This window comes from Lepidochelys kempii, chromosome 2 (assembly GCF_965140285.1).
Source record: "Lepidochelys kempii isolate rLepKem1 chromosome 2, rLepKem1.hap1, whole genome shotgun sequence".
NCBI classification, from domain to species: Eukaryota; Metazoa; Chordata; order Testudines; family Cheloniidae; genus Lepidochelys; species Lepidochelys kempii.
This window is the reverse complement of record NC_136381.1, coordinates 85400076-85413756: the sequence shown is the minus strand read 5'-3', so window position 1 is coordinate 85413756 and position 13681 is coordinate 85400076.

Genomic DNA, 13681 nt, shown 5'->3' with positions numbered 1-13681 from the left:
AGGTTAGGTGGCTTTGAAAGCAAGTTAAACCAGAAAAGGCCACTTATTCTATACTAAGAGTGTCCATAAGAGGAGTTATACCTATAGCAGTTTAACTATAAAGATATAAATATACTGGTATAACTTTTCACGTAGACAAATCCTATTAGTGCCTTCCTCAGAGAGCTTATACAGTGGACTCACATCTTACGTGGGGGTTAGGTTCTAAAGTCAGCGCGTAAGGCGAAAATCACATTTAGTCAAAATTACCCTTGAAAATCCCTTAAATCTCCCATACAGTATATTGTACATGGTTTTGTGTATACAACCCTGTACAGTAATATGTATAAATGTATAATGTATACAGTAATGTACAGTATATAATAAAGAGTACATATGACAAATATAATTTTACAGTACTGTATTTTTAATTACAGGGGGGTAATTACAGGGGGTCATCAGGGCTTGATGTCGATCCAGGAGACGGAGGTGACAGAGAACTTGAGTGACAGAGAACGAGTCGTAGATGAAGTGGTTGGCTCTGGTTCAGCTCGAGAAGTTGATTGCGTAGGCTTATCTGCTGCTGGTTGTTTTCCTTGAAAAACATGGTCATCGGCAACTGTCACTGTTGTCTCTTGAGCTGTTCAAACATTTCTTGATAAGGTGTCAAATCATCTGTAATACTACGTGTGATTTTATTTAGAAATTAAATCATTCAAGTGTTTCGCTGCTTGGAACACTTCAGCAAATTTATGAAGATTCCAACTTGCTGGCTCTTCCTGTTTGTCGTCATCATCTTCGTCTTCTGTAGACGATTATCAGTTCCTCTAACTCTTCGTTAGTCAATGTTTCTCTGTGGCTTTCAATTAATTCTTCAATTTCTTCCTCAAGGATGTCGACAATCCCATCGCCACCCATTTGCCTGGCCACCTGAACAATGCATTTCACTTCTTTGTCAATGGTCGGGAAATCCTTAAAATCATTCACACATTCTTTCCATAGGTTTTGCCAACATGCATTGACTGTTTCAGGCTTGATTGCATCCATTGCCTGTTTAATATAAGTGATGCAATTGGCAGTATTGAAGGACTTCCAACACTCCATCACATTAAGATTGGGATCAGCATCCATAGCGCTATGTATCCATGAGAACATAAGCCTCATGTACATGGCCTTGAAACAGCGAATCACGCCTTGGTCGAGAGGTTGGAGGATGGAGGTGTTATTGTGGGGGGAGAAAGACGACTTCAACATCATGATGCACAAACTGGAGTTCTGCAGGGTGGCCAGGAGCATTGTCTACGATCAGCAACACTTTAAAGTCAAGTCCTTTCTCTTTGAGGTACTGCTTGACCTACGGAATGAAACACTTGTGGAACCAATCCAGAAATAATGCTGCTGTCACCCAAGCCTTTTTATTTGATTGCCAGAACACAGGAGATTTTTGTTCTTACCTTTTAGGGCATGGGGTTTTGCAGCCCTGTAGAGCAAGCCCGGTGTTTAAATGCCCAGCTGCATTGCCACAAAACAACACAGTCACATGGTCTTTAGCTGCTTTGAAGCCAGGGGCTTGTCTTTCTAATTTCAAAATGTAAGTGCGGTTGTGCGTTTTTTTCCAGAATTTTCAGCATTAAAAACTGGTTCTGGAAGATAGCCCTTTTCTTCTATGATTTTCTTTAATTGTTCGGGGTAGGCTTTTGCTGCCTCTTCATTGGCAGATGCAGCTTCACCAGTAGTCTGCACGTTTTTGAGGTTGAAGCAGTTCCTAAAACTGTTAAGCCAACCTTGGCCGGCTTTGAATTCCTTCTCATCAGAAGGCTGTCCCTCTTCGGCAGGAGGTTTGAACAGCGCGTAGAGGCTAAGAGCCTTTTCTCGCAATGTGTTGCCATCGATAGGCACACGATTACAGTTCATGTCTTCCAGCCATAAGTTTAATGCCTTTTCAGTCTTCACTAAAGTCTTATCACGCTCCTGGCTCGTCACCTTAGCAGTTATTGGAGCACTTGATGCCACAGCTTGATGAATTTCTCTCTCTCGAATCTTGATGGCACAGATGCTAGATTTGTTGTGGCCATATTTATGCGCCACATTGTAGACCGACATACCATCTCTCAATAAGTCCAACACAGCCAGTATTTCCTCCAGCATTGGAACAGATCGCTGATTCTTCGGTTGAGCACTAGATGAAGTAGTTGGCTTACATTTAGGGGCCATGTTGTACGAAAAATACATATCTTTAAACAGTAGAATCACACTCAGCATGGCGAGATGCTCACACTATGAGAGGCACGCGGGAACTGAGACCAACTGAGGGAACAGCAGATTCATGTCTCCCATCTCACGCTGTTGGGGACACTGGGGCATGGCCACTAGGTAACTCGAGGGGATGGAAGACCACGAGTGTCGATAAAGCCCACTCGCACTAGGCCCAGGTGTCCTTGGCCCCCCTCCTGCCTGGAGGCACTCGCAGCAGCTCTGCATACTAGGCCCAAGTGTCCTTGGCCCCCCCGCCTGGAGGCACACACAGCAGTTATGCTGAGAATCTGCAACAGTATGTTGCAGAGTCAGACTGCCTGAAACTAAGCAAGGCCAAACAGAGGAGATATGGAAGAACAATGCTGAATAAAGCAGCTTTATGTATAGTTTAACAAATGATACAGAGAATCAGGAAACTAGCTGGGAACTGGATTGGCTGGCTATATGGATACTTGGGGCAGCTTGCTATTGGATAAGTATGCTGGGAAAAAGGATGTATAAAAGCCTGTGTAACTTCCTGCTCTGTGTGCAGGATTTGAGATTTTATTCTCCCTGTACCTTTTTGCAGCTGCAAATAAACTTTTCTGCTTCTCCACCCCGTTGTGATTATTGGGTGCAGCACACCGGGTAACAAACCAACTCTAGCTGTTGTTCAGCCTCTCGGCACTGGGTGCTGGCAACAACGCTTACTCCGGGGCATACGCTCATTGAGTGGAATGGTGGGCGGAATTGCCCACACTATTTACAGGTATCTTGGTATTTTTCTTTTTTTTTTTACTGAGCGTGTATAGTTGAATTTGTGTAAGTTAAATGTGCATATGATGCGACTCACCTGTAGGCTAAATAGACAACGCAGACAAAGCAGGGTTTACATTCAGTCGGAGCCCACCGGAGCAGAGCTCTGGTAAATATTTTCAAGCCCATGGAAGGAAGCTAGGGCTCAGGGCTTCAGCACTGTGGGAGGCACCGGGGCTCAGAGCTTCAGCCCTGGTGCGTGCTGTGAGGCCTGAAGCTCTGAGCCCTGGCACCCCCCCTGCAGGCTAAAGCCCCAAATGGGGAAGGTTCCGGGAAATAATCATTGGGAATTTAAGCCCTGAGACAAAGGATGAAAGAAGGAAGTATTATTCGCATTTTAGCAGTAGAGAACTGTGGCTGGAGGATATTAAGTGACCTGCCCAGTGTCATGCAGAAACTTTGTGGTAGAGCTGGGAATTGTACCCAAAAAATAATAAACACATTCAAGGAAATTCTGATCAACTCACAGATATTCCACATGCAGAAAGAGACTGAATTCACTGGCTGTTGAGTTTGGTTTGTTGACTCCTATTTACTTAACAATTCACATTTGTCATGAGCACCTAGATGTCATTCCCTGCTGTAACAGAACATAACTATCTTTTCCATCTCCCATAAAACCACAGTGGTCATGAAACTCTCATTCCCAACTGCCAACAGAACCACAACTGTTATTTCCAAACATCATCTTCATCTGTTACAGAGCTGCAACTGTCTTGCAAGTGTCATGGAATGTCAACTGTCATTCCCAACTGTCAAGGAATAACAAATACCTTCTCAGCTATCATGGAACCTTCGGAATTGTGACACACTGCAGTCCAATGTATCAGCCCATTTCCCGTTACAATTTAAATTTTAATACAATATTCTTCATTTTCTGTCTTGAACTATTTTATCATTAAAGAGCTGCTGGGTTTCAGTCGTGAGTGAAGCAGCCCCGTAGCTATCTAATACATTTTTATACCTCAAAGGACTCTTCAGAAGCTTAATTATTCAATGTTTGTTAAATGTTTTGATACCACAGTTTTTAAATACATGATTGTATGTATACATAAAAACTTACATACACCATGTCACAAGCAGTGCTGTTGACAAGATTATTTATTGTATTGGTGGTGAAATCTGATAATAGCTCTCACAAGTCCTTTTTGTGTATACCAGAGGGACTGTTTGAGGATTTCTGTAGACCTGCCATGTCTCACACATTGGAAAAATACTTCATTTTGGAGTAATTGTAAGGAGATTTTTAAAGGGAGCTGTCCAATGAAGAAGCATTTTGTTATTTGTTTCAATAAGACTTTAAAGGTATTTCTCTCTGATTTTGAAATCTCTATTCCAATTGTCATAGTTTGTAACCTCCCGCCTTGTTGTGAACATGGAAACCCACCCCTTCCCCATGCCATCTGTGATGCCCTATGATTGAAATATACCACTAACACAACTGCAACAAATGTTATACAAAGTATGTCATTTAAAGTATCAATGGAAAAGTTTCAGAGTAACAGCCGTGTTAGTCTGTATTCGCAAAAAGAAAAGGAGTACTTGTGGCACCTTAGAGACTAACCAATTTATTTGAGCATGAGCTTTCGTGACGAAAGCTCATGCTCAAATAAATTGGTTAGTCTCTAAGGTGCCACAAGTACTCCTTTTCTTAATGGAAAAGTTACAATCTATCAAATATGATTATCCTATTTGTATGGATGTATCATTTTTGTATCTAAAGTTATGACTACTGACTGTGAACCAGTATTTCAAATGTGTTTGATCCTGGGGTAACACCCACCTGGTCAAAATCTACATAGAAGCCAGACAGCTTTGTGTTGATAACCCATCAAAGGCAATTAACTCTCACAATGGGCCATAGAAAAAACTCATTCTGGCCAGATGGCTCTTCCTGCAGACGCCTTAGCCTATTGTGCCTGTACTTTTCCACAAACTGTTCTGGAGGCTTTGTTTGGGACAGTAAAATTCCATCCACATAAGAGAGGATATAAAATACCCTGGAAACATCTTCATTTCCTGCTTCATTTTTCTAGACTTCTAATAAGGAACGTTTCAGAGTAGCAGCCATGTTAGTCTGTATTCGCAAAAAGAAAAGGAATACTAGTGGCACCTTAGAGACTAACCAATTTATTTGAGCATAAGCTTTCGTGAGCTACAGCTCACTTCATCGGATGCATCCTTTTTTCTAATGAGGAAGGAAGCTCTTAACAAGGACTGATAACCCCCAAGGTGTTTGGGTAATTTCCACAGAAGACTTTTTCAAACTAGCAGTTTATTTCATCACTGCTTCAAAACTGATACAAGAACTTTGCAATGTGTGTGTGTGTGTGTAGCAATAGAATAACTGCCAGTTTGGGGTGAGTGTGTGCTATTTCTCAGCATATTCTAAATGCTATCCTCACACAAAAAAATCTGTCAAACTGAATTCAGTGGCGTTTTAAGTATGTCCCTACTTCTATGACCATTTCTAAAATCTTTAATTTGTTAGCATCTCCAAAATTATATTTCTTAACATTTTATGATTAAAGATAAAATGGTAATAATATGTATATGAAAAGACATATCAGTAAGGCTGTAATCTGTGTAAAAAATGTACTAGATATGAGTGGCTGTCCCACCTTTATTTTTAACATGATGTGTAATTCTAGTTAGATCAACTACAGAGATGTTAGCCTACTGTTGGGGAACAATTGATTATTAAGACTCTAACAAACATTACCCTTCAAAAATGCCATGGGTAAAATTACTGAGTAGGCCTTTTAATAATTTACAAACCTGATGGGGTGATGGTAAGCTTTGAACAAAATTCTCCTGAAAAACCTGTGTTTGAAAAGGACAATAACATGCTGAGATTAAGGGCATGGTAACCCCCATAATGTTCCTATTAAATAAAATGTAAAGGTTATATAAATGATTAATTTAGGATGATCTGTATGTACATATATATAAAATATGAGGAAAATTGCTGAATGGTAGAAAATAAGGACTATGTATTGTTAATTTAATACTGATGTTATGTTACTGATTTATAAAGACAGAATGGAAAATGAAAAAATTATTAAAGTTTCGTACATGGATAACTGGGTATCTGTAATGTTAAATAATGTGGATTGGTGGAAAGCTAATGAATATGGAAAGGTATAAAATCTAGTTGACAAAGGGGCTGAAGTCAGATAAATACTGAACCAGAAACTAAAGGAATGAGACTGAAATGCTAGAGACTGACACCATAAAGTGCAGGAGGGCTTCCTAGTGCCCCAGAACTCGGCAATTTGAGCCTTTACCTGTTTGTTTATTATCTGGCATAAGTGTATATTCAGAAATCATAAGTGACAATAATTCCGTTTGAAAATTTCTAAATGTGAAAATTGATTAAGCCTAAATTGGGTGGACTCATGACTCAGTCTCCCACCTTACATTCCTTGAAATATACTTGACTTTAGTGCAGAGAAGTTTGCCTCATTGCCAATTACCTTTTGGTAAAAATGATTCAAATTAACTATGTGAATTCAGATATTAAAAAATATATATTTTGTGGGGAGAAAAGGGAATTTATTTTATTTAGTGTAATTTAAAACGACATTAAGGCTTTATACGTGATCCTAGGTATCTTTAGGAAATGCAGAAGGCAACAGGATAGATCCACAAATCCTACCCTTCTGTTCATAATAAATAATACCACCTAGTTCTTATATACCATTTTCCATCAGTAGATCTCCAGGTACTTTACAAAGTAGGTAAGAATCGTTGTTCCCATTTTACAGTTGGGGAAACTGAGGCAAAAGCACATAAGCAAATTAGGGGTTATTGCTTTCAATGGGAGTTATGTGGTTAATCTGTTTAGGCATTTTTGAAAATCCCATTTGGCACCTATCTGCACCTTAATACACCTAAACACCTTTGAAAATCTAGCCCAAAATGTCTTGCCAAAATCACCCAGCAGGATAGTGGCAGAGCCAGGTGTTCTGAGGCAAGTCTAATGTTCTGTCAACTAGACCACAGCAGCATGATACCTGAAGAAGTTTGTTCAAGACTTTGTAAACCATTGTTAAATACATAACAGCCTGCAGCAGGCCCTGAGCCTGCAAAGAGTTCTGCATGTGTTTAACTTTACGCATCTGAGTAGCCCCATTGATGCAGAGACGGTATTGCTGACACAGCTGACTTACCCACTTTGTGCAGGATGGGGGCAATTTGAATGGAAGTCCCTTATGTATTGGTCTGTTTGGGGAAAACAATCTGGCTTCCTGGCCTTACACAATCAAGAGTACTTGTTGTGCAATATATTCTCAACAAGTTTCTGCATCCTCCACTATAAAGTTATCTTCACCAGGTTACCATTACTTTCCTTATGGTCTCAGTGGGCCACATGGCAATACCTTTTCTCAAATTGATTGTTATCTTATTTCATCAGTAGTCCCATTGAAGTAAATGGCACCTCATGTAGAGCAGTGTTTCTCAACCTATTTACCATTGTGAGTGCCATATGCAGCTCTAAGTGTTATGTAGGCCACATCCACACAATATATTTACTACCTGTATGGCCCTGAGGAGATCACATGGGCTGCAGCTGTGTGCTTATGTTGAGAACCACTGATGTAGAGTTGTTTCAGAGTGAGATGCTACTCAGCATGAGCAAAAATTATTACAGTATGGCCCAACAGTAGCATTAAGTTAATCATCCAAATTTACAGAGAAAATCTGTTGCTGGCATGTGCCTTTTGGGTGAAATCCTGGCCCTATTCAAGTCAATGGCCAGCATTTCACATCCTATCATGAACATGTCCTTTCTAAAATAATTTTAGCTTATAACTGTTACTATAGGTCCAGACATTTCAAGTCTCACTCATTGGGTGTGACACTCACATGTTCCTAAGCTTATCTCACTCATTTTGAGTAAATATATAAAGATTTAAAATAGTGGTAGTCAGGCACTGAAAGAGACAATAATACAACTGGGGCATAGGACTTGGAAACCACTTTCCAAACTTGTATACTGTGGTAAACATGGAGATTACAGGCCTCTGTTCAATACCCTGGGAAAGGAGAGAGGAAGCTATGGCGGTGTGAATGCTTAACAGTCAAAAAATATGAGTTTGCCCAAAAAACAAGCAAGTCTTGATTGAAAGTTTGCAGGTTCTGCAAAATACTGTTCAAAATTTAAACCACACTGAACAAACTCATGGCCCTTCATTGTCCTGGTAGCAGCCAAGACTTTTTTTTTTTTTTAAATGTGGCCTTCTCAGTTCTCATTGCTGTCCAGAGTTGCCGGGCTTGTCTTAGTGTTACTCCACTCAAATGCTGGAGAAGAAAGTGTTCAGTTTGTTTGAAAGGATAAGACACCATTCAGACCAAACCTTGGACTAGATGAGACACTGTCCTCTATTATCCCAGTGAAGCTGGCAAATCCTGAGCTACCAAAAGAAGTCTGAGCTACCAAAAAAAAAAAAAGTTATAAAACCAACAAAGGGGGCCTGTCATAAAAATAAAGGGAAGGGTAACCACCTTTCTGTATACAGTGCTATAAAATCCCTCCTGGCCAGAGGCAAAACCCTTTCACCTGTAAAGGGTTAAGAAGCTAAGACAACCTTGCTGGCACCTGACCAAAATGACCAATGAGGAGATAAGATAATTTTAAAGCTTGGGGGGTGGAAACAAAGGGTCTGTCTGTCTGTGTGATGCTTTTGCTGGGAACAGATCAGGAATGCAGCCTTACAACTGTTAGTTAGTAAGTAATCTAGCTAGAAATGCATTAGATTTCCTTTTGTTTAATGGCTGGTAAAATAAGATGTGCTGAATGGAATGTATATTCCTGTTTTTGTGTCTTTTTGTAATTTAAGATTTTTGCCTAGAGGGATTCTCTATGTTTTTAATCTGATTACCCTGTAAGGTATTTACCATCCTGATTTTACAGAGGTGATTCTTTTACCTTTTCTTTAATTAAAATTCTTCTTCTAAGAACCGGATTGATTTTTTCATTGTTCTTAAGATTCAAGGGTTTGGATCTGTTCACCTGTACAAATTGGTGAAGATTTTTATCAAGCCTTCCCCAGGAAAGGGGGTGTAGGACTTGGGGGGCTATTTTGGGGGAAGATGTCTCCAAGTAGGCTCTTTCCCTGTTCTTTGTTTAACACGCTTGGTGGTGGCAGCATAGGGTTCAAGGACAAGGCAAAGTTTGTACCTTGAGGAAGTTTTTAACCTAAGCTGGTAAGAATAAGCTTGGGGATCTTTCATGCAGGTCCCCCCATCTGTATCCTAGAGTTCAGAGTGGGGAAGAAACCTTGACCGGGCCACATGGCACTATACCAAAGCACAAGAATGATATTAAAAGAAACATGGAATCTGAATCCTTTAAATTGAATTAATTTGAAGCTAACAAATCATAGATAATTACTTTATTTTTGCATTCATTTCATGTATCTTTGCCTCTGTTTTTAATTATTTCACTTTTATTTTGGAATCTGATTACTTTAGTTTGCTGAAAATGTAATATGAGCAATAATATACAAACCAAATTATATTTGTACTGTAAAGTGTTTTTCAAAATGGATGATCACTATGACAAGATGATATGCAAAATAAACATATTATTGTATTGATAAAACCATTTGTTAGATTTATATAAAACAGTTTATTTTTGAATATTTCTCTTGTTCTGTCTGCTGACTTTGTATCTACACCAGGGGTTATTAACTCTGGTCCTCAGGGATCTCCAACCATCCAGGTTTTTGTTCTAACCAGCAAATAATTGTTTTTATTGAAATCCACTGGTTTACACTGCATATGGAATTTTCATGTGCCCTAGAGTTTAGTATGAATTAGGACATTTAAGTGTTTCATATGCAATATTAAGCAGTGTACATTTTAAAAACAAACAATTAAGTGCTGGTTGGATTAAAAACCTGGACTATTGGGTGTCAAATATGAGAATCCCTGTCTTAAGCAATGATCTAACACACCCCCTGGAAAGTCTCACTCTTTGGGGCTGTAAATCTCATATTTAAGGACAGCTAATCCTTGGCATCTCTGTTGGTCACATTTACCCATGTATTCAAAGTTTTATCTCTTTTTAGTTCATAAGTAAACAGAAAAACAGACTATTTAACAGTTTTAAAAAATAATTTAATTACATTTGCAGCAAAATACAACAACATATAAAGAGTTGGGCTGCACACGGTGCTGTAAAGTATTTAGTTATTTGATTGTACATACTGTTTAATCAGGATATTGCTACACTAGTGATGGATATGTTGTAGAAACAGCCTAGAGACAGGAAGGGTGGGGTTTGTAACAGCTCGGAGCAAAATCCAGCAGTAAATACTCTTATCTCTTCTAAATTACACTGACTGGTCTCAGAGTAGCAGCCGTGTTAGTCTGTATTTGCAAAAAGAAAAGGAGTACTTGTGGCACCTTAGAGACTAACCAATTTATTTGAGCAAAAGCTTTCGTGAGCTACAGCTCACTTCATCGGATGCATTCAGTGGAAAATACAGTGGGGAGATTTAAATACACAGAGAACATGAAACAATGGGTTTTATCATACACACTGTAAAGAGAGTGATCACTTAAGATGAGCTAATACCAGCGGGGGAGAGGGGGGAGAGAAAAAATCTTTTGTAGTGGTAATCAAGGTGGGCCATTTTCAGCAGTTGACAAGAACGTCTGAGGAACAGTGTGTGTGTGTGGGGGATAAACATGGGGAAATAGTTTTACTTTGTGTAATGACCCATTCACTCCCAGTCTCTATTCAAGCCTAAGTTAATTGTATCCAGTTTGCAAATTAATTCCAATTCAGCAGTCTCTTGTTGGAGTCTGTTTTTGAAGTCTTTTTGTTGTAATATTACGACTTTTAGATCTAATCGCGTGACCAGAGAGATTGAAGTGTTCTCTGACTGGTTTATGAATGTTATAATTCTTGACAGCTGATTTGTGTCCATTTATTCTTTTACGTAGAGACTGTCCAGTTTGACCAATGTACATGGCAGAGGAGCATTGCTGGCACGTGATGGCATATATCACATTGGTAGATGTGCAGATGAACGAGCCTCTGATAGTGTGGCTGATGTGATTTGGCCACTGGTCCAAATTCTGCTATCACTCACATGGTGCAACACCATCTGAAATCAATAAGTGGCACTCACGTAACTGAGGTCACAATCTGGCCCCGTCATTCCTAAGGCATTCCAGTAGTAAAATGAATATACAGGCACTCCACCCACAAAGATTAATGGAGATCTGACTACAAGGTCCACAGAGTTGCTGCTCCCAAGTGCCTCTTTCCTTCTTTTTTGCTTCCTATACACTTCCTAGCAGAGGGTGTGACAGATTTTCATTACCAATCTGCCTGGGGCATCAGTTGATCAGGCTGATGCCTCAGGAGCGTTTGGGGAGGAGGTACGGAACACATCAAGTGTTTAAGTTTTAAAGCTTTATTAATAAAACAGCAGAGAGTGCTGGCAACGCTCCCACATCACTCAGAGGAAGAAAGAAAGCTTTAGTGTCCCAAGCCCTAACCCACTTTCATACTCATACACGCACTACCCGAGACTGGCCAGTCCTGGGTGTAATGTCAGAAGAAGATTGGGGCGGGGGGGAGAAAGGATGGATGGGAGTGGTGTCCTGGGCCCAGGTCATCAGAGGATCCGCTGTTGATCTCCAATTTGCTCCAGCTCTCAGGAGGATTTTAAGTTCTGGGCTTCTTTGGGGGTGTTCCATTCCATGACCTCTGTTCCTGGTGCTCTCTGTGCCAGTCCAAACTGGCTTTCTGTGGTCTCTTTCCCCATCCCAAAACACCTCAGCTTCAGGGATGCCTGGCTCAGCTTCCGCTCTTGTTGTCTCATCTGTGTTTTCAGACTCTGCAGCCCTGGGCTTTTCTTTCTTCTTCGCTGGCCTTGCTGTCTTGAGGTGCATGTCTGTGCAGTTGGATTTTCTCTCTCATGGCTGCTCAGGCAACTTTCAAGCCCCCGTCTTTCTTGGCTTGCAGTCAGACATTGGCTGTGAGCTGCAACCTTGGGCTGGCTGGGGCCAGTGTCTTATCTTCAGATTGAGCTAGCTGAAGTATTGAATTAACTCATTCTCTGCTCTTTTCTTCTCTCCCTGCCCCCTTCTCAGCCTCTCGTACCCTGTAAAGAAAACTTCCACTCCCCACTCACACACCTTTGACCCTCCCCAAAATGCTTTGCAATGCTTGCAACAGCATTAGCAATATACAGTGCTGATCTGCCTTCCTATGGGACTCCCTGACGGGAGGGGGCCATTGGGTTGTGACAAGGGGAATATGGAGTCCCAGGCTAATTCTCTCTCCTGAATGAGAATGTATGAATTAAAAAAAAAATATTGAAAATGCATGGTAACTTCAATACACTTGTTAAAAACAGTTCAATACCAGTATTCTGGACAATGCAGTGGTATATAGCACATGCAAGAAGGAACTACAACCAAAGTGTCTGAAACTTGACAGAGAACTTGTGAGTTGGGCATGTTGGCTGGAAAACCATGTGTACATTAGGGTTGTAACCTGCTGAGACCGACATTGCAGAACTGCAAATAACAATAATTTTAATATATCCCCTCCCTTGGGGATATGCTATGGTTATGCTATGTTGCATTATTCTAGTCCCTATATTTACCTTCCTTGTTTCCTCCAAACTGATACATACATACACAGGCCACTATGTTGTAGTTTTTCAAATTATGATCAACTCACATTTTTAGTATGGACAGTACTGTATCATTTCTTTTTAACCTTGTGAGTGTGTGTGTTTTCTGTTGCTTCACACATTTACACTTCATTGAAGTTAGGTTTTCAGCTTCATTTAAGGGCAAAACCTGGTCCTAGTATACAACTCAAATAACCAAGCCAGTAAAAGGAATATTCCCCCCATCCTTGCTGCCTTGTGGTCACTACTAAAGCTCAGAAGATGTAGTGTAGCCTTTATGGTCCCTGCATCTCTTTTCCCTGGGGAAAGAACATTGTTTCTACATAGTAGCAAATATACTAACAGTGTATCTGGACCTTCTCTATCCATCCTTTAAATATTCCATGCATGCTGGGACACAGAGATTCCCTCTGTGCTCTATAATGCACATGGTGTATGGAACCCTCCTGCGGAGTCCTAACATTTTGCTCCCCATTCCCTTAGCCCACCAGGTCTACTACTGTCAGGGTTGCCAGAAGATCTAGAAGGGATGGAACAGAAATTTTAGCATCTTTTAGCATCTTTCAGGCCTTCAGTATTGACTTAAATTCACCGTTAGGCATGTTTCTTTCATCTGGGTGAGGTTCATGCATATTATACGAGGCACAGAAAATGTGAAATGTTCTAAAGGAAATGAGCTCTGCACACATAATTAAGGCTATGATTTAGTCACAGGGGCAGGTCAGGGGCCATGATTTTTGTTTATTGCCCTGACCTGTCCATGACTTATACTAAAAATACCTGTGATTAAATCTTGAGGGGGGGGGCACTGCTGGGGGAAGATCCAGGGGGCCACTGCTGGGGAGACTGGGGGGCGGGGCTGCTGCTGGGGGCTGTGGCTGCTTTGGTCGGAGACCACTGCTGGGGCCAGTGGACCATGACTGCTTTGCCAGGGGACCGCTGCTGGGGCCAGTGGACCACAGGTGCTCTGGCCAGACAGCTGCCTGGGG